Here is a 26,583-nt window from a genome sequence, read left to right as displayed (position 1 = left end):
CATTTCTCAGAGGCTGAAAAAATGGTTTCAGAGGTCACACGTTGCACATTAGTACTTCATACTATTCTTGTTGCAAATAAAAGTGGGCCCTGTGCAAAATAAGCTGGGGAAAAAATCTCATTATGATATTTGCTGCTTGCATGTAAAACTAATGCATGCCTTCAATAAATCTTGAGAGGTCTGACTTGGCTATGGTGGGCCACACTCTGGTTACATCCCTAACAGACTACTGCAATGCACTCTATGTTGCCTTTGAAGACTGCTCGGAAGCTTCAGTTAGTCCAACACTCTGCAGCCAGGTTGCTCACTACGCCAGCACTACTGGCTGCCAATTAGGTTCCAGGCTCGATTCAAAGTGCTGGTGTTAACCTATAAATCCCTAAATGGCTCCGGTCCAGTTTAGCTGTCCGAACCTTAAGATCATCCAGGGAGGCCCTGCTCTCGGTCCCACTGCCATCACAGTCGCGTCTGGTGAGGACGAGATACAGGGCGTTCTCTGTGGTGGCCTCTTGGCTGTGGAACTCCCTCCCTAGTGAGGTTAGATCTGCCCCCTCCCTTCTGACCTTATGGAAAAAACTTAAATCCTGGTTATAGGATCAAACTTTTACATAATAGTTTGTTACTGGGGAAGACAAGAATTTATTGGACCGTACTTGGACTGATTTGCATGACAATTTTAATATGGTGATTTTAATCTGGTGAACTGGTTCTAATGTATATTTTAACTATTTTAATGTATATGGATGTATTTATTATGTGTTTTAACTATATTGGCATTGAATTGTTGCCTACTTGGGAGCCATTCCGAGTCCCTCCTCGGAGATAGAGAAGGACGGGGTATAAATGTTTTTAATTAATTAATTAATTAAATGTTCCAAGATTTATACATTTTCTAAAGTTCAGCATCTGCCAGGATCTATGAAATTGGACTTGGAATCAAAGAAATTAATTTACAGTTCCGCTATTCCACTACAGTAGCCTTATTGTTGATAGTGTATACATATGGCATTGATAACCTTAGATATTGCATCTCTTTTCATCAGCAAGTCTTCAAGACTTGTCAACTTGGGAATAGTTGGGGGGGGGGGCAAATTTGGTGGGGTGAGGATCCTGAACCTTGATGTCACTTTATTGCTGGCATGTTGGCATGTGAGCACAGAAGTGGAAGGGACCCATCACATCAAGGCAGGTGACAGGATTATTGTGGCATTGGAAGTGATTGATGGTTTTTACCTGTTAATAGCTAGGGACTGGAGAATCAAAAGGGGAGGCAAACTGGCAGAAGGAGGCACGCCTTTGATGGAAGCGCATTTGTAATTCCTACTATCTTCTGGCCAGCAAATTATTTGGTTCTGATGTAGATGAGGATCTTCTCTGTTGTGGCATCCAAGAAATGTAACTGCCTTCCTACTGAGAGTCCTCACTCGTGTATGATCTCTATAACTTACTGAAGATTCATTTATTTTCCAGGCATTTTTCTGATTCCAAATCCTGGCAAATTTAATGAAAACCATGTGTTCTGTTTCAGAGGAAGGAAATGGCAAACTACTTCTGAGTATTCTTTGCCTTGAAAACCCCTATCAAATCTATGGGGTTAACATGAGTCAACATGCAACTTGAAGCACACACACACACCTGATTATTTGTTCATTGTTTTACTTTAAAAAATAAAATAAGTTTCATAACATAGCTTTTCAGTCAACAGCATATCTTTTCCTGGAAATCTGAACCAAAAAAGAGGCAATAAAGGGTTATGCTTCATATCTCAACCATTCACTTTTAACTAGACAGAATGATAGTAATTATACTTAAAGTACATGCTACAATATTGGAGATGGCTTAACCTAAGTTGATACGCTCTTGCTGCTTCCTTGCTATCCAGTTATCTGGTGAGTCTGTTACTTAGCAACAATTTCATGCATCCACAGCTTATTTTCTCCTCTCAAAAGTGAGGATTAAAAAGAGCAGAGAAGGAAATGGAAGTCCAAAGGTGTTTTTCAGACACATTAAATTTTGCAGAAAGGCATTTTGGTGAAAGGATAGGACAAGGAACTTGATAGGCCAGCTTCCAGTTGCCTTCTCAAAGTGATCCTATAGCCGGATTCTCGATAGGGCCAATCGGTTGTCTCACAAATGGGTAATTGGTTGTCTTACAAATGCCAATGGCTGCTGATGGATTCTTTGTGGGTGATGGATCCAATCTAGGTTTTGAATTAACTACTCAAGGTTCTGAACCTATTTGAGGGAATAGGGTTTTAAACCTTGGATAGCTCCTTTAAAGTCTGGATTAAAACATGTACCATATATACTTGAGTATAAGTCGGGGTTTTCAACCCTTTTTTAGGCTGAAAAAAACCCCCTCGGCTTATATTCAAGTCAAAGTTATTTATTATTTTACTCAGTTATTATTATTATTATTATTATTATTATTACATTTATTATTTCACTCTATTTATTATTATTAGTACATTATTTTACTCTATTATTTTATTACATTTATTATTTCACTCAATTATTATTGTTATTATTACATTTACAGTATTTTACTCTATTATTATTGGAAGGATATGTAAGCACATTTACATTGAAGAAGGTTAGAATAATGGTTTAATCAGAGTTGGACAGTCTTATGTTAAATTACAGTTTTATGTAAATATTCAAAAACATTTAACTTACTGATGCTCAATTAATGTAATTTTATTGGTATGTATTTTTATGTTGAAATTTACTAGTTGTATTTCCCACTTTTGACTTATACTTGAGTAAATACATTTTTGAAGTTTTTTTGTGGTAAAATTATGTGCCTTGTCTTATATTTAGGTCAGCTTATACTCAAGTATGTGCGGTAAGTAATCCACCCTTCCACTAATGTGGATGCCACCAGGTGACCTTCATGTATTCAAGAAATCATGGAGATGAAATCTGAACAGTAATTTATTTAATTGTTAGTCCATCTTTTTGCCAAACAAACAACACATAAAAGTAGCCAAGTACAGACCTGAAAGCAAAACTTGATTAAAGCATGTAATGCAGACTAATTGTTTAATAGCATAATAAAAATATTAGAGAGCCAGCATCCAGGCAGTTACCGTCATCTTGGTTTCTATACCAAAGGCCTTCCTGAATAAAAATGCTTTTGCCTGTGGCTGGAAGAGAGTTATCATTTGCAGGAGTTTTTTGGTTGACTCAGAATTGCTCATTTGTAGACTTGGGCAAAACAAACTTGTCCTTCCCAGGTCATGGGCTGTCAGGAAGTCAAGCAAGGTGCCTGTAAAGACAGAAAGCTAAACTTGAGCCACATTTATGGGAAGAGTGTGGGGCCCACATGCCAGATCTACCCACCCTATCCCCAACATCCCCATACTGAGTGGGAAGATCTGAAGGGAAGCTGCAAGCATGATCAAGTCAATGGTGATCAAAGTAAATGGCAAGCACAGGTCTACTCCCATAGAGTCTACAAAAACAGCCAAATGTGATAACAATCTCCATTCAGACTTTTCTGCTCAACATGGAAACCTTGTGGGTGGATAAAGAAATTCAGACCTATGGTTAGATTTTTGAAGGATGCACAAGACCTCTACATATTTCAACTCTGAAGCAGAGAGACAGGGCTCTTCCAGACAGTCCAGAAATCCATGTCAAAACATGCTTTAAAAACCTAAACATCCCTCAGGAGGAAAGGAGGAAAGAAAAAGGGAAGGAATGGAGGAAGAGAAAGATGGAAGGGTGGAAGGGAATTGATGGAGGAAGGAAAGAGAGAAGGAAGGAAAGACAAAAGGGAAGGAAGGAAGGAAGGAAGGAAGGAGAGATAGAGGGAGGAAGGAGGGAGGGAGGGAGGAAAGGAAAGAGAGAAGGAAAAGATAGGATGGTGAGAGAGAGGAGGGCCTGAGAAAAGAGCCCAAGGGGCCACATCCGACTCCTGGGCCAGGTTTGCCCACACTTGCTCTAACCAATGCAGGAGTCTACTGTATACCATGCAGCTGTGAACGAGTCTACATAGGGACCACCAAACACAGAGTCTGGATATGAGTACGAATATACAAGAAAAGCACTGCAAACTAATTCAACCAGAGAAGTCAGGTATAGCAGAGCACTTGATGAACCAACCTGGACACTGAATATTATTTGAGAACACAGAAATTCTGGACCACTCTGACCACCACTATGTTAGACTTCACAGAGAAGCCATTGAAATCCACAAACACATGGGCAATTTCAACAGAAAGGAAGAAACCACGAAAATGAACAAAATTTGGCTACCAGTATTGAAAAGCACTAGAATCAAGACAGTGACTAATAAACACCACCCAGACACCGGATGTCTCTAGGCACCAAACAATGCAAAGGGAACAAAGACCAGGCTACTTCTATGCAGATGCCCTCACTAAATGACTATGCTATCCTCATGGTTACTCACATGCTAATGGGTGGATCTCACTCAACACCCACAAATCTAGCTTGCTGATTGCACCCTTTACAACTGTTTAACAGACATTGGTTCTTTCCTCTCACCCTGGGCATTTCACTGGTATATACCACACAACATCCTAGAGTATTGTGCTTTTTATCTTTGCAGGTTTTATATTGTATATTTAAAGTGTTTAAAACTATATGATTAAAAAATCAAAACCTTTTGGTGAAATCAGATTTTAGTTCATTTTTGTTTTCATTTTTAAGACACTTTTGAGTCCCTTGCTGGGAGAAAAGTGAGGTATACATTAAATAAACAAACACACAGCAAACCGATGAGGTGACTCTTCAGGGATGGGAACTGAGCAAGTCATGGGCTTCATGCAGTTTCATGAGAGATTTTGCAGTCCCATACAAATTTTCCAGAGATTAAGATTGGTGTAGTTGCTTGAATGTTAGGACAATGACTCTGGGGACCAGAGTTCAATTCCCACTCAGTCGTGGAAACTCACTGGGTGACTTTGGGTGATTCACACACTCTCAGAAAAACCCATGAAAGCACACAATAGTGACAACAAGAAGAAGCAAATTTTCCAGGGATGCTGTGAATTTTGCAGAAGATCTAGAAGCCTGTAAGACATTAATATTCTTCAAAGCAAAACCCCTACATACACACATCTCGATTTAGCTATATGCATTTTACCACAATGTCTTCTGGCTTTGTCAGAATGGGTTGACAAAGCACGCAGTACATCTAAAAATCGTGAGAAATGGCCCTCAGATCCCCTGAATCATCCCTGATTTAGTCAACACAGTTAATTTAATCATATCCTGGAAATTTTGAGAGGGGCAATTGTGTGATTGTGTGTTTCAATATTTTTTATACAGTTATACCTCAGTAGTTATAACCTGGAAATATATATTAAACAAAGAAAGATGCTTCAGTAGAAGTTGCTCTTAAAAATGGAAATAAAATCTTACCACTTCTCAATTATTCCATGAAATAATATTATGCAATCAGCATAAATATTTTTTAGATTTTTCCCGCTCCAAAAATAAAAGCAACTGCAATTCCAAGACATCTGTAGGTTTTTTTAAAAATGTCAGATGTGACTTAAGAAATTGCACGTTGTTTCTGGTATAAGAGAATTGGCTGTCTGCAGGGATGTTGCCCAGTGGACAACTGGGTGTGTTACCATCCTGTCGGAGGCTTCTCTTATGTCTCTGAATGGGAAGGTGGAGCTAACCCCATTTCGAGGATTCAAACTGCTGGCCTTCAGGTCAGCAGTTCAGCTAGCACAAGGATTTAACCCATTGTGCCACCGCGGCTCCTAATCTGTAGTTACAAGGTCAGTATGTTGTTTATGCTGGGGAAAGTGGAAGGTAAAAGGAAGAGGGGCCGACCAAGGGCAAGATGGATGGATGGCATCCTTGAAGTGACTGGACTGACCTTGAAGGAGCTGGGGGTGGTGACGGCCGACAGGGAGCTCTGGCATGGGCTGGTCCATTAGGTCACGAAGAGTCAGAGACGACTAGGAACGAATGAACAACAACAACATGTAGTTTATGTGTGTGTTGTGTGTGTGTGTGTGTGGGGGGGGGTGTCCAATAATCTGGCAACCAAGGCACTCTGCTCTGACCAGCCATGGCTACTGATCTTTAGCTACCCCTCTAATACTATCAAATGCTGTTAAATAGTAAATGAATTTTAAAGCAAATATATTTGTCAAACTGATTGATTGAAAAAAATCCCAGATTTTTCTGTTCCTGTTCTTTCTAGTTTTATAAATTGGGATAATATTTATAAAATCATACCAGGAATGGACAGATAATATTCTTGAATAAAATATGTACAGCTCTCCAAAATGAAATTGGGAAGAACAGGGGAATATCTGGTAGACTTGTGCATTTGTATAGAATTGCTTTCCATTTCTGTTTGTTTCATTCAAAAGCCCCCCCCCCCCCATTTTAGTTTTTGGGCACCTCCCAAAAATGGGTGCCTTTCCGAATAGGCATTTTCGAATAGACCTGGGTTTAAAGAAAGGGCTTAAGATACCACTATTCTTGTGATGCTTTTTCCTCAGTCTGCAGAGGAGATGAGCCATGGCGGGCAAGGTGAGGCAAGCCTGGCAAGCAGCAGGTGAGGTGGATGGTGGCCCAACAGACAGGGATCTGAGGGGAAAAGTACTCAGTGGGCCGCGTGAGGAGCGCCACGTGGTATGAAAAGAAGGTGAGGAGACAGTAACTACTCCCACTTGTTTTCATGCTGAGCTTATATTCGTGCTGATGGGGGGCTTCCCGTTATGTGCTCCTTAATTGAACAAAAGGAATGAAAGAACGAATTAAATGGGAGGAATGAATTCCACACACTACTCTAATATCTGGCCTTTTAAATAAGCCTGGAGGCAAATCTCAACCATCACCAGACCTTACATAGTCCCTGGCATTCATACAATAACATTGATGTGGTATATATAATCAGGGAAATCCTACAGGTGACAGTAGTTATCGGTGTGTTGGGAAAAACTATAATGGGGGTGTGGGGAGGGAAATGGGAAGAGCACAAACCGCCCAATTATAGAAATGGAAAGCATATAAGCTGCTCAGTTAGGGAAAGACGGGGACCTTCCCTTCCCTGCCAATGGAGACAGAAGAGTGAAGTAGCGATTTTCTCACACCTCCACATGTAGCTTGGTGCCAAAGCCACTCTGATTTACTCATGTGCCTTGCCAAGGGAGTTGCATTTTCTGTAGTCAGGCAATGATGAAGCAGAGAGAACAAACCTGTCTCTCAACCAAAGCTAGGACACTTTGCCTTTTTTGGTCCAGAAAACTCCCAGCCAACATAGCTAGTGCCTATGGTGAAAATGCAAATGCAAACCTTGAAAATTTTCCCCATGCCCTCCCATAAGGGTTCCTCCCCCACTGCCTGCACATCTGTAATTGCTTATGGACAAAGGGAGATACAGGAACACCCTGCACATAATGCACAGTTTGGCCTATGGAGTGGATTGCAAAAGGTTAAAACAATAGACTCCAGAGCTTGGGTACTTGGTGCTTTTTGGAGAAAACAAATTTCCAGAATTCCACAGCCCATATGGCCACTAGGTGATTATGGAAGTTATAGTTAAAAAAAACCAAAAAAACCTTTCCCACGCTCTGACTATGGGATGAATCAAAGGTCTGATGTGAGTTAACAATGCCTTACTGACCCATGACAGTATTCTTATTCACCCCTCTTTCATCTTTGGAGAAGGGAATGTCTTAGCAGGATTGTTTTCAGTTGTCTCAGATAATAATAATAATAATAATAATAATAATAATAATAATAATAATAATTTTATTTATATCTAGCTTTTCTCCCTCACGGAACCCAAACTGGCTTCATGGGACCCAAAGTGAGTTAATAATTTCATAGAAAACCAGAAAAACTTATGTCACTGATCCAAAGACATATCAGGATTAGCTAGAACCTTCTGCAATTTTGGGGCTTATTGGGACTAACACTTTGTGTACTAGGCCATTTGTCCATGTAGTTTGCAAAGACTCAGGTCAGATTCCAAAATCTAATGGCTTATTTTTAAACCCCATACAGTACCTACAAAACAGAAGGCATTTGCTGTAAAATATGTTATAGTACTTATGTTTGCTATTAACATAAGTTCTGCTCCCATTGTTCCTGTGACTACTTAGGTTTTATCTGGCTGGCAACATACTGGATCAGGTTAAATCCAGCCCATCCAGCTGTCTAGACCTCAAAAACACCAGGATCCCTCTGTACCTTCTCATTTCCCTTTGATTTGATTTAGGGAGTGGAAGAGTGATTCTGCTGTGAGTCCAGCCACATCATGTACATTTCCCATAGGAGTTGCAACGTAAGTCTGCATTATTTGGCATGTGTGGACACAGCTTCAGTTGCTAAAAACTCTCTCATGTCAGATTACAAATTTAATGCCTTTTTAAAAAACAAACAAACAAACAATCAACAATATATAGTACTTACAAAACAGAAGGTATTTGCTGTAAAATATGTTCTAGTACTTTATGTTTGCTATTAACATAAGCCAACAAGTGACCCACACTCTTTGCAGTCAAGAAGAAAAGGAACAGCTAACCAAAGAAAACAAAGAAGATAGAGCTCCAGGCAGGGACTGACTGGCTCATACTCCATATAAAGATGTTCCTTATATTAAAAAGACTATTGGGATGGAGCTGGGCTGAAGGGGTATTCCTCCAAACCATCTTAACTGACAGCAGAAATAACACCTGAGAAAAATGATAGGCTCTGCCTCTAACATCATCTCTCCCCCCCCCCACCCCCCATGACACAGTAGGTTAAACCACTATGCTGCTGAACTTGCTGACTGAAAGGTCGGCAGTTCAAATTCAGGGAGCTGGGTGACTTCTGCTGTTAGCCCCAGTTTCTGGCAACCTAGCAGTTAAAAAACATGCACATGTGAGTAGATCAATAGGTACCACTTCTGTGGAAAGGTAACGGTGCTCCATGCAGTCATGCTGGCCACATGACCTTAGAGGTGTCTACATACAACGCCGGCTCTTCGGCTTAGAAAGTTATTCGGCTTAGAAATCCCATCTCCAGATGAGCACTACTCCTTAGAGTCAGACACGACTAAACTTAATGTCAGGGGAAACCTTTACCTTTTACCATTACCTTTTACCTAACATCATCCTTTTTATTTTCATGTATAATTTTAACCTCTTTGCCTAATTGAGTATCTAATGAAGTTTCAAAAGCTTGCATTATGTCTTTTATGTATTTTAATTGGCTCAATGGAGCCCCTGGTGGTGCAGTGGGTTAAACCCCTGTGCTGGCAGGACTGAAGACTGACAGGTCGCAGGTTCGAATCCGGGGAGAGTGCAGGTGAGCTCCCTCTACCAGCTCCAGCTCCTCATCTGGGGACATGAGAGAAGCCTCCCACAAGGACGGTAAAACACCAAAACATCCAGGCGTTTCCTGGGCAGCGTCCTTGCAGACAGCCAATTCTCTCACACCAGAAGCAACTTGCAGTTTCTCAAGTTGCTCCTGACACGACCAAAAAAAGGGGGGGGGGGGACTCAATAAAGGCATTGCATTTGCAGATTTTGAATGTTGTTATATTTTCTTGTGAGGACAGCTAGAGGGAAGTTGCAAAGCTTTGCTCTCTTCCGCAAAGAATGTGGGGCAAAGAAAAAGACACTTCAGCTCTTTATTCCTGTAGTAGCCATCTCACTCATGACCTCTACAGGCAAAGGCAAAGGCACACATATATTCAATAGAGAATCAAATATAAAAATGGCTATTAGGCAGTTTTAGACAGCAGGCATTTTAAAGCATTTGAGCATTTTCATTTGAACATAATACCTGCAGTCAAAGGGATGCACTGCTGTTTTGAAAACAGCTCCCATTTTTTGCGCCATCTTTTGGGAACAACAATATCATATAATTTGACCAATCTTTCAAGAGATGTTTTAAAATACTTCAGATTGCTGTCATGAGAAAGCTATGAAAATTGTACAGGAAATAATCCTTCTGTGAACCTGTGGCTGACTTTTGCAGGGCACACAGATACCGATTGACCAGACTCTTTCATCCCTGACAGGGGTTTTGTGACAGTTCCAACTTTGAACATGCAAAGCTTCATAGTCAGAGGCAGCTGGGGTCACTTAGAAGGGACTGAAAGTTGTACAAGGATTGGCATGTTTTTCCCCCTCTGCTTCCCTGTCTCCCTCCATCCTGAAGCCCTTCATCTGTTCCTGGTTACTGTTTGTGCAGCACCATAAAGGACGCAGAGCACTAATGAAATTGATCACCGTTTCTGCTCTTCTTCAAAGGTAATGAATTAGCGGCATTGATGTGACTGACTAACTATGGTGAGGACTGTCTAATGAGGAAATCGGCAGCGGTCCACATCTGATTGTGACTCAGAGAAGCGGGGGTGAGGAAGAGTCTGAACAAGCTTCATTCACTTACAAGCCGTGACATGAACCATACTGGCTTGTTCCTGCTCACCAGGGATATGGCAGGGTACTGGCTTTTTTCTTTCCCCTTTTTTATGAATGGAGGGGGAAGGTTTCATGCTTCAGTGACAGGGAGGAAGTTGTGCTCACTGGCTCGTTCGCTCACTCTCTGCACACTTTAAGTTGAAAATGTTGCTTCCTCAAATATTAACAAGTATTCAGTATAAACAGAAATGTAAAAATGCATTGTCGAAGGCTTTCATGGCTGGAATCACTGGGTTGTTGTAGGTTTTTCAGGCTGTATCAGGGGCGGCTCAACCCATTACGCAAAGTAAGCATTTGCAGTATAGTTGATTTTGCCCAGGGGTGCTCTTGAGGCGCTCTTGGGGATAATAGACCTTGACATATGCGAGTTGTAGTTACTGGGATGTATAGTTCACCTACAATCAAAGAGCATTCTGAACTCCACCAATGATGGAATTGAACCAAATATGGCACACAGAACTCACATGATGAACAGAAAATATATATCAGTGATTGGTTGGGGGGGGCGCCAAAATACTGTTTGCTTACCGTTGAAAATTACCTAGGTCTGCCTCTGTGTATGGCAATGTTCTGAAGCATTCTCTCCTGATGTTTTGCCTGCATCTTTGGCAGGCATTCTCAGAGGTTGTGAGGTCTGTTGGAAACTAGGAAAATTGGCTTTATATATCTGCAGAAAGTCTACAAAAGAACCACCAAACACAGTGCCCAAACACGAATCAAGGAACATGAAAGGCACTGCAGACTACTTCAACCAGAAAAGTCATGTTGATGAACCAATCTGGAAATAGCATATTATTAAAGAACACAGAAATTCTGGACCACTCTCACAGCTACCATGTCAGGCTACACAGAGAAGTCACTGAAATCCATAAGCATGTGGACAATTTCAACAGAAAGGAAGAAACCATGAAAATGAACAAAATCTGGCTACCAGTATTAAAAAAACTCTAAAATTATAACAGCAAGTAAAGAACAACACTCAACACAGGGAATTCCAGAGAAGAAACAATCAGGGACAGCTAATCACCTTCCAACAAAGGATTCCCCCAGGCAGTAACAAGCCACACCTAAAAACTGTCAGGCCATCAAATGCTCATCAAGGTGGCCAATTGAAACATTCACACCTAGTTCCAACAGACAAAGAGTTATTTCTCCCACCGTGGACTTTCCACAGATATATAAACCCAAGTTTCCAACAGACCTCACAACCTCTGAGGATGCCTGCCATAGATGCAGGCAAAACATCAAGACAGAACATGGCCACAGAGCCCGAAAAACCTACAACAACCCAGAGATGTAAAGCATCCCCCAGATGCTTCCAATGTGTTTTTTTCTTTAAAAGAAAGACGACAAGTATGTTAACTTCCCCCTTCTTCTAACTATCTGGAAGCAGGAGGAGTTATTTACCCTGCCCCCACAAATATAGGGGTACTCTATGGCTCCACACTTTATTTTGGCTACAACAGTGTATGTTTTCATAATGATTACCAGGAGACTAAACCTCGTAACTTGCCATATTACATTTTTAATATGTATCCATAAAACATTCAGCATTGTGCGAGTTTGAAAAACAAGGGGAGAGAGAGAACAAACATGTGTTTGATAAAAATGGATCTTGTGGAAACGGCAGCCTGGAAACATTGCAGTTTTGGGACATGACATGCTGTTTGGAAGAATTTGGGAGAGGCAGTCCTAAAAGATAACTTAAGGCATACGTAAAGGTTTCCCCTGACATTGAGTCTAGTTGTGTCCGACTCTGGGGGATGGTGCTCATCTCCATTTCTAAGCTGAAGAGCCAGCTTTGTCTATAGACACCTCCAAGGTCATGTGGCCGGCATGACTGCATGGAGCACTGTTGCCTTCCTGCAGAAGCGATACCTATTGATCTACTCACATTTGTATGTTTTTGAACTGTTAGGTTAACAGAAGTTGGGGCTAACAGTGGGAGCTCATGGCGCTCCCTGGATTCGAACCACCAACATTTCGGTCAGCAAGTTCAGCAGCTCAGTGGTTTAACCAGCTGTGCCACCTGGGGCCCTTATTCAGTCCTATAACCAAATCTTATTATTGACAGCTTTCCATCTTAAAATTAACCCACTGTGCCACCAGGGAGATCTAGCTTATGGCATAGGCCATTCCAATTTCCAATATAACAGCAAATGGGAAAATTTGCTTTTATCATTTGAAATCCCATTATTAGTCTCAGTTAAAGTATCAATAGCAATTTCATAATTCAACATTTATAAAGGTCCCAGTGATTCAAAAGGTAGCTTATAATAGCACCCCCAATACTATGGAGGCCATATGTGAGGACCTCACAACTTCTGAGAATGCCTGCCATAGATGCAGGTGAAACATCAGGAGAGAATACTTCTAGAATATGGCCATACAACCCGAAAAACCTACAACAACCTGGCTAAAAGTTTCTCACACACAACCAAGTAAATACTGTCTTTAAAACACACACACACACACACACACAAAATGGGGGCAAGAGGAAGTAAATTAAATGTTTTCCCCTTTATCCTCTCCTACTTAAGTCACATCCAGAGGCGGCCCTAGGTAATTTTCAACGGTAAGCAAACAGTATTTTGGCGCCCCCCCCCCCAACCAATCATTGATATATATTTTCTGTTTGTCGTGGGAGTTCTGTGTGCCATATTTGGTTCATTGGTGGAGTTCAGAATGCTCTTTAATTGTAGGTGAACTATACATCCCAGTAACTACACTTGTCGCATTTGCTCCCTTGCCTGGCCCGCTTTGGGTCCGGAGGCATGCCTGAAGACCCCGGCGTGTGCACCAAAAGCCACCTCTTCTCCTGACTCTCCTCAGCCATTGGGACCAAGAGAGAGAGAGACAGACAGAGGTGGAGATGCCCAGCTTTCCTGAAGGTAGGCGCAAAAACAAAGGAGGGAGCGGAGGTGGGAGATACCTCCAGCTGGAGGGGCTCTCTCTCTCTCTCTCTCTCGGTCCCAATGGCTGAAGAGAAAGTCAGGAGAAGAGGCGACTTTTGGTGCGCACACTGGGGTCTTCAGACACGCCTCCGGACCCAAAGAGAGCCAGGTGCGGCGGCTCCGCCCCTTGTCCCACCCGCGGATTGGGGAGAGGAGAGGAGGCGGGTGGAGTGCCGGGGGATCAGGAAAGGGAGCCGGTCATGAGGAAGGGATTGAACGCGGAGAACGATTGAGCACCGGCTCTGCTCGCACACCCAGTGGCCGGGTGGAGCAGGAACAAGAGGGGCTAGGCGAGGCTCAAGGGCCCGGCCCCTTTGGGAAGAGGATCACCCGGAAGTGAGGCAAGAAAGCCAAGGCTCCCCCTGGACTGCTAGGGCTGTTGTGAGTTGAGGGGGCGCTCCTCAAGTCATAGAATCATAGAATCATAGAATCAAAGAGTTGGAAGAGACCTCATGGGCCATCCAGTCCAACCCCCTGCCAAGAAGCAGGAATATTGCATTCAAATCACCCCTGACAGATGGCCATCCAGCCTCTGTTTAAAAGCTTCCAAAGAAGGAGCCTCCACCACACTCCGGGGCAGAGAGTTCCACTGCTGAACGGCTCTCACAGTCAGGAAGTTCTTCCTCATGTTCAGATGGAATCTCCTCTCTTGTAGTTTGAAGCCATTGTTCCATTGCGTCCTAGTCTCCAGAGAAGCAGAAAACAAGCTTTCTCCCTCCTCCCTGTGGCTTCCTCTCACATATTTATACATGGCTATCATATCCCCTATCATATCCCCTCTTCTTCAGGCTAAACATGCCCAGCTCCTTAAGCCGCTCCTCATAGGGCTTGTTCTCCAGACCTTTTATCATTTTAGTCGCTCTCCTCTGGACACATTCCAGCTTGTCAATATCTCTCTTGAATTGTGGTGCCCAGAATTGGACACAATATTCCAGGTGTGGTCTAACCAAGGCGGAATAGAGCATGGGGAGCATGACTTCCCTAGATCTAGACACGAGGCTCCTTTTGATGCAGGCCAAAATCCCATTGGCTTTTTTTGCTGCCACATCACATTGTTGGCTCATGTTTAACTTGTTGTCCAAGTTAGACATGAGTGGCAGTCAAGGGGCATTTACAGAGGCGCCTCTGCGCCCCTGGCAAAAAAAAGTGTTCTGCGACCGCTTACTTCGCGTAATGGACGAGCCGCCCCTGGTCACATCTAACCCCTAAAAGTTGTGAAAGTTGCTTTTAATTAAATGAATATGAAGACATCCATAACTGAACCAAATCCAGAATCATGATTTTCTGAGGGTGCATCTACACCGAGCATGGGAAAACTTTGGCCCTCCAGGTGTTTTGGACTCCAACTCTCACCATTCCTAACAGCCTGATCTACACTGTAGAATTAATGTAGTCTGACATCACTTTAACTGAGGTGCCGTGTACACTGCCATATAATCCAGGCCATTATAGCAGATAATCCACATTATCTAAATTGGATTATGTGAGTCTACACTGTCATATGATCCAGTTCAAAGCAGATCATCTGGATTTATATGGCAGTATAAAAAGGGCCTGACATGCTTCAATACTGTGGAATTACCAGAATTAGCCAAAAGTGCTGGTACCTCATCAAACTACAACTCTCAGAATTCTAAAGCATTGAGCCATGGCAGTTGAAGTGGTATGAAACAGCACTAATTTTAGAGTGTAGATGCCTCCTATGTCCAGCTGAACTTCCTAGAAAAGGTATATCTAGAAAAGAACTGCGGCCTCTATGTGGCAAGATGTAGCTATGTGTAAATTGAATAAAGGCATGTTGTTAAATTTGCAGGACTGAATTTCAGGGTTTAGACAAGGTAAGAAGGGCCATGAAAGAAAGCAGAGTAGTGAAGGAAACAGTGATAAAAATGTAATTTTACACAAACTACATGGATGCTATGTTGAAGATTCAAGCATCTGGTTTTGCAAATTGTAAGATATAAACACTACAAAGAGAGGAGGTTCAAAAACTCAGACTTTCAGCAGCCCGTTTAGCTGCATAAGGTATTACTGGGTTTTTTTTACCTTGCATTATGTCCCCACTCCTCACGAGTCCATGACGGACGTCAAACCCCTATATATAATAACCTTGTAAGGTGAGCAAAAACAGAAACGTAGGTTAAATGGCTGGGAAGGGAATCCATGAATAGTATCTTGCTTGCTGATGTGTCAAGATATTTTCTGTTATCTCAGCGCAACCGTTAATGCTTATCTTTTCTTTCAACAGTCCTTCTGCTACAGCAAAGCAAATTTCTGTTTTCCAGGAGGAAAATTGCTTTGGTGACGTGTGCCAAGGAAACTAGCAGATATCTAGGAACAATGAGCTTCTGGGTCAGGAACACCTCAAGCCTTGGAAACTTGGAAACGATCACTGAAGACGTAATGGTACTGATGATGTCACAGCAGTGTTTCCTGGTGGTAAAATTGTTATTATTTACATTAATATCCAGCCTGTTCTCCAGTAAGTTCAAGGCTGTGAACCCATCTTGCCTCTTCCCTAAATTGTCCTCAAAACACTGTGAGGCACGCTAGGCTGACAGAGGATAAATGGTCAGCAGCACACAGTGAGTTTCAACACAACACTCACAACTCACAACAAGTTTTCCAAAACTTGTTTCCCCTGGAGGAACTTTGAAACAATCTTCTAGTATTGCATAAAATTTACTATATAGTGGGTCTCCATATCTGCAAATCCAGATCCACAATTTCTGACAATGACTATCACCAGGTAAATGGAGCCCCCGATGGCGCAGTGGGTTAAACCCCTGTGCCGGCAGGACTGAAGACCGACAGGTCATAAGTTCGAATCCGGGGAGAGGCGGATGAGCTCCCTCTACCAGCTCCAGCTCCTCATGTGGGGACATGAGAGAAGCCTCCCACAAGGATGATAAAATATCAAACCATCCGGGCGTCCCCTGGGCAACGTCCTTGCAGATGGCCAATTCTCTCACACCAGAAGCGACTTGCGGTTTCTCAAGTCTCTCCTGACATGACAAAAAAACAAAAACAAGAAAAACAGGCAAATGGTGGCAAATTTTAATAGTGTATTTATTTATTTATTTATTTATTATTTAAAACTTTAATATCCCAATCTTCTCTACCTCCGTGGAGGGACTCAGACCGGCTAACAGCAGAAATTCAATGTGCAAATACATCAAAAAAATCATAATAAGTTAAAATACAGACAAAATAAATACATATAAGTGTAGAACTTATTTTGCACAAAATTGAGGTTCTTTTATACAAAACATCAGTTTTTTTGGTGAGGAAACAGGATTTTCTGAACATTGTAAAATCTATTTTATATGCAAAAGAGTTGAGTTGTTGTAAGTTTTTCAGGCTGTATGGCCATGTTCCAGAAGCATTATCTCCTGACATTTTGCCTGCATCTATAGCAGGCATCCTCAGAGGTTGTAAGGTTGCAGTCCCCTTCAAATGGGTGACGTCCGCCGTGGAGGGTTCAATTCCACTCCTCCCCTCAAAGACATTCAAAACTAGACACAACTTCTGAGAATTCCTGCCATAGATGCAGGCAAAACGTCAGGAGAGAATGCTTCTGGAACATGGCCAAACAATCCGAAAAACTTACAACAACCCAGCAATTCCAGCCATGAAAGCTTTCAATAACAGACAAAAGAGTTGAACTTGCACCTCCCTGTTCTAATCAACATGCCATACCTTGCCAGATCTTGCTTTTACTGCTTTGACGCTATGGTCTGCCTCAGTTTGTACATTTTTCAATAGGACCGTAACCAAGCTTATAAAGGAGTGGGAAATCAGAATTTTGAATTAAGCAGCCTCTTGAATTTATTTAGTTCTATTCTTCCTCCATTGCAATGCACATTTAGACATACAAATACACAGGGATTCTGTGCTATCTTTTTATTTTTCTCCTCTTTGTAATGGTGTTTACCTAAAACTCAGTGTTTTAATCCAGCATATGAACATTTCACTGTCCCAAACCTCTGTCACAGCCAATCTCTCCAGAATAGTTATGGAGACATGGGGAGATGTTATGGGGCAACAAGAAGAAAAAGCTCCAGCAGGATGCCCTGGTGTTGGTTGCTCTGCCTCTGGATCCAGACAGGAGAGAGGGAAGAGAAGGAAGGTAAGTGTGAGAAGGAATGGAGAAAAAGACAAAGTTTGAGTGTAGCCCAGACGTTGTCTTGCTGAACTCTGTGTATCACCAGCTTAATAAAAGATGAGGAACACAGAGTCCCCGGAGACTCTCCAATGATCAGCACATGCTATTTAAAAGGCTTTTAAATTGTTGCTGCATCTTTACTTCTGCCACCAAGGCAGTGTTACTAAAGCCTCATCCACTGACCAGAGTTTGAACAACTTGGCCAGAGCACGTGTATCTAGTATCAGAGACTTAGAATAGGGATTGAAGGCCTGGGAACTGTAGCAAAAATGTTTTTCTGGAGCAATGCCCATCTTGTTCAGTCCAGCGTTTTGCTTCTCAGAGCCATGCCAGTGCCCCCATGGCAACTAATAAACAAGACGTGGTTGAGATCAGTTTCATTTGTGGCTGACCTCTGGCATGTGGAAATCAAAATTTATTTATTTATTTATTTATTTATTTATTTCTACCCCGTCCTTCTCCCACAAGGGGACTCAGGGTGGCTTTACTTAAGCATCAGCGATGCTGTCAACATATACATTCAATTAAAAACAGTAAAGCTTGATTAAAACATTATAAAAATCATCAAAAAATTCATTTAACATTCAACTAACATGCCTCTGAAACCAAGATCCAGCCAAACAAATCCAATGTTGTAATGTCGTAATGTTCAAGTTTCCTTTCCAAGCTGCCATTGTCCTCTGGCCAATGCCTCTAGTTGAAAGCCTGGTCCCACAGCCAGGTCTTCAGTTGTCTCCTGAAGGACAGGAGGGAGGTGGCCATCCTGATGTCCTTAGGGAGGGAGTTCCAGAAACAGGGGGCCACTGCTGAGAAGGCCCTGTCTCTCGTCCCCACCAACCGCGTTTGCGAGAGTAGTGGGATCGAGAGCAGGGCCTCTCCTGACGATCTTAAGCTGCGAGATGGTTCATAGCAGGAGATACGTTCGGACAGGTAAACTGGGCATACTTAAAATGCTAATTTAACATTAGTGTTCCTATTGTGGGTAAATTTGTGCAGCAAGGCCTGCTTGGTGTCCAGAGTCATAGTCCAATGCTCAACCAACTACATGATGTTGGCTCCTTCCCAAGATAGGCCTGACTCAAAATTACTCTAGTAATTTACCGAATGGATTATTGCAATGTGATGTGGGACTTCTATTGAAAAAAGATTAGAAGCTTCAATCATTCAGAGATCAGTCACTACTATTCTGTCTAGTTTGTCTGGTATGTGCCATATTATTATATCTTCTCAGAAGTAGTTGTACTGTCGGTGCATTTGCTAGATATTGAGCTTTTTTCTGGAAAAGTGCATCAACCATGTACAGAAAAGAAGGCCTTTTCTGTATGCCCTCGATTTAGATTGCACTGTGCCAGGTCAAAACCATTTATTTGCATTAATATTTTTTTTTAAAAAAAAACTAATTACATTTCATCAGAAAGCAAAGGAATCACTTTCTTAGCCACCCATGGGCTTTAGATCTCATAGTTTTGATTTTGAATTCTGGATAAGGGATGCTTACCCAATTCCAGTTTCTACACACTTTGAACACATTTAAAAGATGGAATGCCACGAAAAAAGGCCAGAAGTAGTTTTGTGTGGTATGATGGGCTCCTTGGGATACCGTCTTTAAATTGTTTTAACGTGTGTAGAAACCAGGGTTGCAGTGGGGATCCTGCATCTGATGAGGTCCCATGTGGATACAGACAGGTCCATTACAGATATGCTGCCAAATGCTGGCCAGAAATATTCAGGTGAGAGGAATAATAATAATAATAATAATAATAATAATAATAATGCTTTATTTATCTCCTGCCTTCTCTCCCTAAAGGGTCTCGGGGTGCAGACATTGAGCTAATGTCTTCTGTACCTTGCTGCAAAGTAGAGGATTCTCATTTTTTCTCTCCAAGCTAATTTTCAGTCCTGTCTGGAAGGGAAATGATGTGGTTCCTTTGCAATTGGATTCAACAGCTAGTGCTTTTCAAAGCATTTTATACCAACTAAATGATCTAATATTGAACTTGGGAAAGGAGCAGTCATGAGAGTTAAGCTATTAGTTTGCTTCTGGAATTCTCACATAGATTCCTGGGTAATTTCTGAACCATATATATATATATATGAATGAAAATTAATCATAAAGTAGAGATTGAAGCCAGTCCAAGTGCAATAAAACTGCCCTAGTCAAGTCTGGTTTCAGCCTCCACAAACACAGTTTGCAGCAGCCTGACTTCAAGCCACAGGAAACTTTCTGATGTGTCAGGTTTGTGGTTCTCGGTTGCTGCAGAAACTGCTAACATCTGTATGAAAAGGGAAGACATCTGAACCCTGGCTCCCTCTCCCCTTCCCCATCCACTCCTTCTATTTATATTTTACCTTTGGCTACAGAATTTACACAAGCATCTCTCTCAGCATCGGTGGCCTTGTTCCCATCAAATAACCCTTCCAAAATAAGGGCCTCCAGCTAGAAAGGTTACTGGGAACATGCTTGCATTAAACTTCCAGGGAGTCTCTAGCTCATTCAAGGGTTTATTTTGACTTGCCTCAGATAGTAGATTTGACATGGCTTGTGGAGCAGTAAGAGCCCTGGCAGATATATTATACATTTCCTTTTACATGTCTTGCCTCTACTCCCATTTTTAATTAACTCTTTGTTGCAAACATTTTTTAAGAATTGTATTTCCTATTTGTTACAAACATTTTAAAAATGCTTTTTTAAACAAATGTTTTAAAACTTTGTGTTACCCATTTGCTTCAAACATCTAAACACTTCAAACAGAGCGGTAGACAAAGTGCATCACCATATTAAATTAAAACACAACTTTCACCAAGCTAAAATGCCAGGAGTTCAAATAGTATCAGAAGCCAAATTTTAAGGGAGAATTCAATACCAAAAGCACTGGAAATAGAGCTAAGGATTAAGCTTGTGTATTCAGGGTAAACCTTGACCCATTTTCATATCCCAGCTTTTGGTGGGGGGCCCTATCCAATTTTTGGGAGCCTCCCAAAATCAGGAGGGCAGATATTTGTATTCGCTTTGGAGTACCAAAAGATCAGTTTTCTATCAGCCCATTATGGGGGGGGGGGTGTCTTCCCAGGTTCCTCTTTCCATCATTTTAGACATTTAAGCTATTTTACTGTAGAGGAGAAGTACTCTGCTACAGGCAGGCACACACTTTAATGAGGCTTCTTGCCTGTTTCTATTCTAGAGGAGGAGATTCCATCTGAACATTAGGAAGAACTTCTTGACTGTGAGAGCTGTTCAGCAGTGGAACTCTCTGCCCCGGAGTGTGGTGGAGGCTCCTTCTTTGGAAGCTTTTAAACAGAGGCTGGATGGCCATCTGTCCAGGGTGCTTTGAATGCGATTTTCCTTCTTCTTGGCAGGGGGTTGGACTGGATGGCCCATGAGGTCTCTTCCAACTCTACAATTCTATGATTCTAGAGGAGAGGCGCTTGGCTGCAGGCAGGCATATGCGCTTTCTGGGCCTGCACGTCACATATTCATTCTCTTTTTCCAAGGCAAGGAGGCAAGTTCTGACTTTTTTATTCTAGAGGAGGTGCTCAGCTGCAGACAGGCATCTGCTCTGGGCCTGCACACCACACACACTCTCTATTTCCATGGCAAGTTCCAACTTTCTTACTCTAGAGGAGGCACTTGGATGCAGGCAGGCACCCGTGCTGGGCCTGCACACCACACAAGCACTCCCTCTTTCCAAGGCAAGGAGGCAAGTTCTGACTTTCTTATTCTAGAAGAGATGCTCAGCTACAGGCAAGTGCCCGTGCTGGGCCTGCACGCACACACACACACACTTTCCAAGTCAAGGAAGCAAGCTCACGAAAGCAGAGGAGCAGCCAGTGATCTTCTCCCACTTGCTTTCGTATCAAGTGGGTTTTCGTGCCGTGGGCCCCCTTCTCATTACGGGAACACAACCCTACTAAGGATTCCCTAATAATACAATTAGGTTCCTGTTACTTTTTGAAGGCAACACAATCAACCTCTATAATTCATTGGCAGATATTATTATAAGAAGGCTGCCATTTTTTCCTCTGGTCCACATTGACAGGATTTTCAGTCTAAACGCACCTTCCTTTATCCACCTGCCAGCCTAATAAATGAGTTAATACATTTTCCATAGAGATAAAGAGCTGTTCAACCTCTGTCCATTTAAGGGGGCACTTCATTATCGGGCTTTTTTATTAAAATCTTCAATTTGCATACTTAACTAAGGATCAAACAGGATAATATCATCCTGTCATTTATATATTCACATATAAAGCAGGGGACAGTGGGATGTTTTACCTTAGAAGTAAAAGTAAAAAAGTAAGGGAAGGCTTCCTTGTAAATATAAATTTGGGAGTCATGAGAAATTCAATTCTTACTAATGACTTTTAAAAATAATTTTCTAGTCACTTGAATATGAGACCACGGTTTTGTGCATTTTGGACTGCAAGGATTCCAGGTTATGAAAATTAGATTGAGGTCCTGTACATTTAATTATTTGGATTATTTTGGGTAATCATTGTGATAATTTGAACCATTTTTAAAGAGCTACTTTTAAAGAAAATTTAATTATATTATAATTAACTACTTTTAAGGGAGTTGAATCTAAACTACTGTTTTTATCATTTTATAATTCATAATGAACTACTTTTGGGGACATTCGAACTGTGACTGATACCAATTACTTTTTTAATATAGCCTTTCAAAGTTTATTCAAGTATGTAAGAGATTGCATCTCTTTACAGTTATTACTTTGTAAGCAATTTGGAGTGCATGGGTTTCATAGTGTGAAAATTGGAATATGCTCCTATAGAAGTTACTTTTTCTAATTCCAATTCAACTGTACCAAACTATTTTAGGAAATTTGGAATTATAATTTCCCCATTTGCTCCTAAATAATTGCCTTCTTAAAAAAGTGAGGTAAAAATAAATGTAACAATAAATACAATAATAATGGCCAAGTATGTATAGGATTGCCGCTTTTTACTGTTATTTTTGTGGAATGATTTCATAGAATCATAGAGTTGGAAGAGACCTTGTGGGCTATCCAGTCCAACCCCCTGCGAAGAAGCAGGAAAATCACATTCAAAGCACTCCTGGCAAATGGCCATCCAGCCTCTACTTAAAAGCCTCTAAAGAAGGAGCCTCCGCCACACTCCAGAGCAGGGAGTTCCACTGCTGAACAGCTCTCACAGTCAGGAAATTCTTCCTCATGTTCAGGTGGAATCTCCTTGCCTGTAGTTTGAAATCTGTTCCTAGTCTCCAGGGCAGCAGAAAATAAGCTTGCTCCCTCCTCCCTATGACTTCTCCTCTTTATACATGGCCCTCATCATGTCTCCTTTCAGCTTTCTCTTCTTAAGGCTAAACAACATGCCCAGCTCTTTAAGCTGCTCCTCATAGGGCTTGTTATCCAGACCCTTGATCATTTTAGTTGTCTTCCTCTGGACACATTCCAGCTTGTCAACATCTCCCTCCAATTGTGGTACGCAGAATTGGACACAGTATTCCAGGTGTGGTCTGACCAAGGGAGAATAGAGGGGTAGCATGACTTTCCTGGATCTAGACACTAGACTCCTATTGATGCAGGCCAAAATCCTATTGGTTTTTTAAGCCGTCGCATCACATTATTGGTTCATGTTTAACTTGTTGTCCACAAGGACTCCAAGATCTTTTTCACATTTGGGGAGTGACTATCTGAATTATGATTCTATTGTAATTAATAATTTCTAAGGGTCCTGGAACTAGAATTGTTCCATGTGCGTAATTTTCTATCATACACTTTGAAACAAGTCCACAATGTTTGGCTGTCTACGTAATCTCATTCTTTTTTGTCTTTTCCTTCTTTGTCTCTCCTGGCTGTCCAGATTGCAAGCCATCTGGATGAAGACCTATTTTTTTTGAAAAATTCCTCCCATGTTGCATTATGATGTCTGGCTATACTTGTGTCCTCCTTTTTAAAAATATAAATTGCTTTTTTAAAGATTGCAAGCTGTGGAGAGTAACACACAGGTCACGTTCCATGTCTCCCCTCCCACTTTTGCAACCATCAGACCTTTCCAGACCCCAATCCCACTGGAAAATACATCAAAAATGACACTTTAGAAGTAGCAAAGAACAATGATTTTCCTTGAAGATGAAGTGTAGAGACTTGCTTTTGTATGAATTTTCAATTCATTCTTTGTTTTAGATGGAATAAATCCAATAGAAAACTTTTTTTTCAAGAGTTGGCCCTAGGTTGGTACTGAGAGGAGGTTTAATTGGGCAGTAAACAGAGGCCCAGGGCTGCCTCGCTTCTATTTAATATGTCCTCTTCCTGGCTAGGTGTGCATCTACACTGTAACATTGGCCTATAACTCTCTAGTAATACATGTTGGCTTACAGAAATGAATACCGGATGTGGAAGGAAACCAATGCAATATTTGTGTGTGTGTGTGTGTACACAAAATACATATACATACAAACATGCAAATATGCACTTAGAGATGTAAATTTTCATGCATTTTGTTCTTGTATGCAAGAGTCACTAATTTTACTAGTTTTCACCACATTTTGGGAAAGGCCTTGAAAACTTCACCATTTGCTGCTTACCAAGACTATTGTTAGTTTGCGACAGCGCACATGGAGGGGGGGGGGGGAGGGGTGCACAGAAAATGATATCTTCTGTGTAATAAAATTATTTTCCATGCCAAAACTTGTCTATATTGCCAAAAAAAGGAGCAATTTTCTGTGAAAATAAAGCCACGTGTCCTTTTCACACGGAATTGTGAAGTTTCTTGCCTTTTCAAAATAATCATCAACAACTGGTGTATCTATACTGTAAAACCAATTCAGTTTGACACCACATTAACTCTTTTGACCCAGTGATTTGGAACCATGGGAGTTGTAGTTTGGTGTTACACCAGCACTCTGACTGAGAAGGTTAAAGACCTTTTATTCAAAGCTTCCCAAGTACACCTGTATATGCATGTACACACACACTCATGAATTGGCATATTGTTCATGACATATGCCAGCATAGGTTGTGCTTCCCTGTAGAGTGATTTCATTTGGACAAGGTGCAATGCTGTACCCAGTTGATGGTAGTATAAGCAAATCTTCACATGTGGCCTGGCAATCAGGCATTAAAGTACACAGATTAGCATGTGAATGCAGCTTCTCTCTTTGTATTGCTACTGTGTTTTATTTTAGCAATTGCATAATGGGTTGACAGTCATGTGCATTGACCACTGATCCACCAAATGCTATCCTGTATTGGCATTCAGTATGGGATTGGATCATGTAACTCCACCAGCAGATATTTATGCTATATGCCAGGAATGTAGGATCTTGGCGAGAGAGCTGCTGCCTTCCAGTGACCATGCTGGCTAGAGGAAAAAGTGTAATCTTAAAAGGCACAGCTTCAAAGCTCTGCTTACCACATGATACAGAATCACTTTTTCCATTCTAGTTAGTGATTATTATAACTACCGTACTACTACTGCCAAGAGCTCTCTATGAGTAGAAGATACATAGGAATATTTTTTTAAAAACCACTTAGAAACTATCCTGCATGCTTAAGCTACCCTATATACTCATATATAAGTAGAAATTTTTATCCAAAAAAAAATCTTTCCCCAAAACCTGGATCGACTTAATCGAGTCAATGCGAGTCATTTCACACTTAGGTTGACCCTGAGCGAGGGCTGGGTAAATGACCTTGGGGGCCATATCCAGCCCTCGGGCCTTAGTTTGAGGACCCCTGCCTTAAGTCTTATATGAAAAAGGAACCACCATTTTCTCTGAGTAGAACTAATGGGAAAAGAAACACTGCCTCCCTTTGCTTTATCTGCTGTGGCACTGCTTCTGGCCTTTTTGAATGACTGGGTGAAAAAATAGTATTGGCATTGGCTGGGATGGCTGTCACTAGAGTTGTATGCAAAAAATAAATAAATCCCCATTTCATCCATTCTTTCCTTTCGTTCCCGTCAGGCACACATAACAGGAAGCTCTCTCCCGGTCCAGAAATCACCGCAGAAGCCTCAAAGTGAAGCTGCGTCTAGAGGAGACGCATTAAACTTGGTCTCCTCCTCTACAAATGGAAAGGATCCAGGAAGAGTGGTAACTAACTCTGATGCTTTTTAAAATCCAGTTCTTAATGAAGTATATGGAAGGAGAGCCTGCGGGAAACCCCCCCCCCCACCCCATAATGGGTGCTTTCTTAACCTGTTGCTGCCAATGGGCCAAAAAGAACCATTTTTTTCGGATGCTGACTAAAAAACCCATTTGGCCGTGCACCCTTTTTTTGGGAGGCGCTGGAAAACAGATATGGGGGGCTTCCGGTTCAAACAAGTGGAAACTAATGGTGATGCTACATGAATGCACAATCCTAGCTGCCACCCTTAGGCAGCACTGGTATTTTCCCCTCTTCACATAATGCCCCTCAACTTATCCACAGGTTGTAGCAAAATTCATAATTTTGGCCCCAACACCTGCCATCATATATACGAGGCTTCAACTTATTCAGTACAACCTTTTGCAGGATGGAAAAATGTATGGATATTCCAAAAATAGTTTTAACATGATGATTAGGATGGAATACTATGACTCAATATAGTTTCCATAGATAAGAGTCCTAGACAAGGAGACATTCACTCTGCTTGATATGCTGATTGATCTTAGCACATTTGCCCTCACTTCAGGATGTCCTCCCTGTGTAGCAACATAATCTACACAATTACCTGGGAAAGTTTTGTTCTCTTCTGGCAAATCTCCAAAAATGATACAAGTTGTGCTTCAACTTGTACTATAGTTGGATGGCTGCATCAGCACACAACCTTTTTTCAGGATGGAAAAAAATTGTGAAATTTGTCTCCTGTTTGTCGAAAGGGGTGTGCTTCGCAACCAGCACCTATGTTTATTTACTTAGCAACACTGACTCCCAGGTCATAGAATTACAGTCTTTATCATGCTGTAATATGACCGTGTTGAACCAGGACTTGGGAGATTCAAGTTCGAATCTCCACTGAGCCCTGAAACTGACTGGGTCTCTCCTTTCTCTCTTTCTCTCATCCTGACCAACCTTATAGCAGCGCTGTTATA

General features: G+C 41.6%; 1 long non-coding RNA gene across 1 annotated transcript; it reads left to right on the top strand.

Moving 5' to 3' along the window:
- The first annotated feature begins 10,142 nt into the window (after positions 1–10,142).
- Positions 10,143–25,598, top strand: LOC137095909 (uncharacterized). Its single transcript, XR_010909056.1, has 4 exons — positions 10,143–10,241; positions 15,615–15,772; positions 17,362–17,495; positions 25,474–25,598. It is a non-coding gene; the product is annotated as an uncharacterized lncRNA (long non-coding RNA).
- Positions 25,599–26,583: the final 985 nt, after the last annotated feature.

Source organism: Anolis sagrei, chromosome 1, assembly GCF_037176765.1.
Source record: "Anolis sagrei isolate rAnoSag1 chromosome 1, rAnoSag1.mat, whole genome shotgun sequence".
NCBI classification, from domain to species: domain Eukaryota; kingdom Metazoa; phylum Chordata; class Lepidosauria; order Squamata; family Dactyloidae; genus Anolis; species Anolis sagrei.
This window is presented reverse-complemented; position numbering and strand designations above follow the sequence as displayed.